General features: G+C 35.2%; 1 protein-coding gene and 1 pseudogene across 2 annotated transcripts in view; both read right to left on the bottom strand.

Annotated features, from left to right (window-relative positions):
* The window catches only part of LOC107632900, a 7,368-nt pseudogene extending 7,098 nt beyond the window's left edge, over positions 1-270 (bottom strand).
* The window catches only part of LOC107630223 (probable aminotransferase TAT2), a 20,526-nt gene that overhangs the window by 12,666 nt on the left and 3,691 nt on the right, over positions 1-4,169 (bottom strand). The window lies entirely within an intron of this gene.

The following is a 4,169-nucleotide window of genomic DNA, read 5'->3' as shown; positions in this document are numbered from 1 at the left end:
CCGCTCGCCCCGCTCTCTCCTTCTCTCATTCTCTTTGAGTACGGAGTACGTACTCTCTCTCTGCTAGGGTTTCTATTCGCAAGCTACTATTGGTTCAATCACAAAATATTTTATTATAAAATAATAAAACGTATGCCATAATATATCTGAGCGTAGTCGCCGTTCTTTCTTTGGGTGATTTATGTAAAATCTAGACTATTCATCTATAAAAAATAATTATAAATTATGGTGATATATTTTTCTTTGGGCCTAAATACATGCACACTCCATAGCCTATCCCGTTAAGAATAGGGGTGGTAATATGCACCTTATCCGCAAGAATTTAATTTGATCCAATTTGGTCGAGTAATGTGTAAGTATTTTTTTATTTTTTATCTATTTTAAGTTAAAATTTGTTGAGTTTTAATTTAATTCTAATGTTTTAAATCTCTTTAGATGCTACTTTGAGTTGTTTTGGTATTTTAATTATTTTAGATGAAGTTCAGATCAGTTTGACAGAATTTTATGCAAGAAAATAGAAAATTTGGAAGCTATCCACTAGGCGTTTAGTGCCAGCAACTCAACAGCAAAGGAGAGCCTTCTGCTCACAGGGGTGCTAAATGCCAGCCAGCAATCTGAATTCACACCTCATTGAAAGAGCATCTTTAATTGGATTTAACTTTTAATTACTCTATTTTATTTTATTTTAGTTTGAAATTAAATTAGGTTAGATATAAAAAGGAAAAGATTCACCCTTTGAGGGATCATCTTCTCACTTTCACACTTTCACATTTTCAAAAATCTAGTTTTCTCTCTGAAGCATAAGCCACTAAATCTCTTTGGTTAATGTTAGGAACTCTATTTATTTCTATGGATTAATTAAGACTATTACTGTTCTATTTTAATTAATGTATTGATTCAGTTTCAAGGATTACTTTCGTTCTTTATTTTATGAATCTGGGTAGATAGGAAGAGTAACCCTTATTCTATATGTATTCTTGTGATTCTTGAAAGAGTTATCTCACTTGAACAACAGTTTGAAAGTAAATTTCTCCTAGATTGCTAATTATTTGGACTTAACGGGATACGTGACTTATAATCCTTTTATATTTGGGTAATTAGGATTTTTGTGGCTTTAAATTAGAATAGAACTTAACCCTCTAATTGAAATTAAGCGACCAATATATATATTGGCGATTAACTAGGTTAGAGGGGACTAAATTACTAAGACAATAGGGTTTAGTCACTGACAGTTTGCTATGAAATGAATCTTGCATGATTAAATTAGTTGGTAAGAAAACTTAACCTAGAAAAATAAACATCTCCGATACCTTAACTGCTTTATCACATATAGTTCACACAATTCTCACTGTTTGCGTTCTCTATTCTTTGAATTACTGTTTAATGCTTTTGAACCCCAAAACATCACTTTCTGCTGGTCTGATTAAGTGAGTCATTCGACCATTGTTGCTCAGTTCATCAATCCTCGTGGGATCGACTCTTACTCACCTGAGGTATTACTTAGTACGAACCGGTGCACTTGTCAGTTCAGTTGTGGTATTCGAAATTCTGCGACCATCGAGTAGGGTTGCCAACCCGATCTGCTGCGAATAGGGTGCGGGTAGGATTTTCGTGCGGGACGGGTAGAGTGTAGGTTGAGCCTCAATTCTACTCGACCAACCCGCACCCTATATATGTATATGTTATATATTTATATAAAAATATGTTTCAAGTGGATGTTGAACCAAAGATCTATTATTAAATATAAAAGATCTTTAACCACTAAAAAAAGATCATTAATTAATAATTTAATATATTTTTTATATAAAAATCAATTCTATTTTAAATTATCATTAAATTATATAATAATATTGTATTTTTTTGATAACCCTCGAATATCCGCAGATTAAGAACGGGTAGAATTAAAGTTGAGATATTCTCAACTCACGGATAGAATTAGAATTGGATCAAAATCTTACGCTATCCATTACCACTCCTAATTAAGAACACATAACCAAAAATATTATTTATTTCTCCTAAAGTTTTAAGCCCGAGTTGTTGGGAATAAGACACCATTCCCCCTTGAGAAAATACCTTTGACAGAGAAATAAAATAGACACAATCACAACACAAGAATTTAACGTGAAAACTCCAATTACCGGAGAAAAAATCACGGCCGTTGTCAAATGACAACCAGAGAATATCACTATGTGAAAATTGTTACAACACATAAACTTCTTTCTCTCTAACACCGGCACCCCAGTACAACCACACTCTCTCAAAGCAAATATCTAACTATACCTCACAACACTCTCTAATCAAAGAGTACAGAAGAAAAGAAAAATCAGATACAAGCTTAAAGTGTTTCTGACTGGTGCAAAAACAAATAGAGAACTTAGCCTCATATTTATAGCCTAGGCCACCCACTCCATTTGCTATCCTAAGCAATGTGGGACTAATTCAACCAAATCCTTACAATCTCCACCTTGATTGAAATAGTCACACATCTTCAGCTTCCATTGTCAACACCGACAATTCTTTGCTGCCATTGTCTATACCGACAATCATAGTTCAGAGAACTATCATACTCCACCATGAAAGTATATTCACTTGGAATTAGACCACTCCAAGCATTTCGCCTTGGTACAGATCGAAACCTTGTTGAAAATTCATGGTGCAACTTCCAAATTGGCTTTTCCTGGAAGTTCTTCAGCCATCGACCTAACTCCGCCACACACCTTGCATCTCAACGCCAACCAATACCCGTGTGCAATTGTGGACCCGATTGCCACAACTTATCCTTATCCATGGCAGTGCTGCAATACCATGAGGATACTTCTTGTCTTCAACGCCTTGTGCAAACCTGATTGTATCAACACATCCTTGACTTGTATTTGCCACAAGCCAAAATTGATTCTTCCATCAAATTTCTCCATTTCAAGCTTCACAGCACTTGAATATCCTGACATTGTTGCAACCGTATACTGAAATAGTATAACTCAACTATAGACCGTGCACTAGGAAGGGTCCCCAGGAAAGAGAAGTGGGTCACAATGGACACACTTAAATACCAGGTCTTTCCTTAGCCAGAACCTTTCCAAACTGCACTCTCACAGTGTCACACTGCCTTCCAGCAACAACAACAGCAACCAAAGATCAACCTCAAGCCATAGGACAAAATTCTTTTCTGATGTGGAAGGTCAGATTAGGCTACAACCACAGACCATACTAAGAATAAATCCCACCGAACCGAAGCTCTGATACCACTTGTTGGGAATAAGACACCATTCCCCCTTGAGAAAATACCTTTGACAGAGAAATAAAATAGACACAATCACAACACAAGAATTTAACGTGGAAACTCCAATTACCGGAGAAAAAACCACGGCCGTTGTCAAATGACAACCAGAGAATATCACTATGTGAAAATTGTTACAACACATAGACTTCTTTCTCTCTAACACCGGCACCCCAGTACAACCACACTCTCTCAAAGCAAATATCTAACTACACCTCACAACACTCTCTAATCAAAGAGTACAGAAGAAAAGAAAAATCAGATACAAGCTTAAAGTGTTTCTGACTGGTGCAAAAACAAATAGAAAACTTAGCCTCATATTTATAACCTAGGCCACCCACTCCATTTACTATCCTAAGCAATATGGGACTAATTCAACTAAATCCTAACACGGGTAAACAAAAAGTTAAGGTTACTTTTGTTCAATAACAACAAAAATTTGTCCCTAATCAAATGATGTGTATTTTAGCACCACCTTTTCCTTCTCCTTTTTGTCTGTTTTGATTTTTGGAAGTTACAATGTAGAACACGATCTCTTTGTGACAGAAGACAGACTGACAGATATTAGCTATGAGACGTAACCTCGAACGATGAGAAACTTAGAATTTTGTTTCTCTTTGTTGGTATTATAATATGACTAGTTAGACCAGTTGGGCTTATACAATATACATACGTACCTACATGTATCTTCGTGGGACACGCAAAATGTAATTTCTTTAGATAATATATCAAAACGATTTTGTTAGAAACCAAAACCTTTTTAAACAGCAATCACCTAACAAAATAACGACCAAATAAAAGTTAAGGGATAAAAGGAAAAAATTTTAAAAAATAAACATTGTCGATTTATCCTTTCACAAGTATTATCATACTTAACTTAAAAGGTCTGTTT

Source organism: Arachis ipaensis, chromosome B03 (genome assembly GCF_000816755.2).
Source record: "Arachis ipaensis cultivar K30076 chromosome B03, Araip1.1, whole genome shotgun sequence".
NCBI classification, from domain to species: Eukaryota; Viridiplantae; Streptophyta; class Magnoliopsida; order Fabales; family Fabaceae; genus Arachis; species Arachis ipaensis.
Note: the sequence above shows the minus strand (reverse complement) of the source record. Positions and strands in the feature narration are given on the sequence as shown.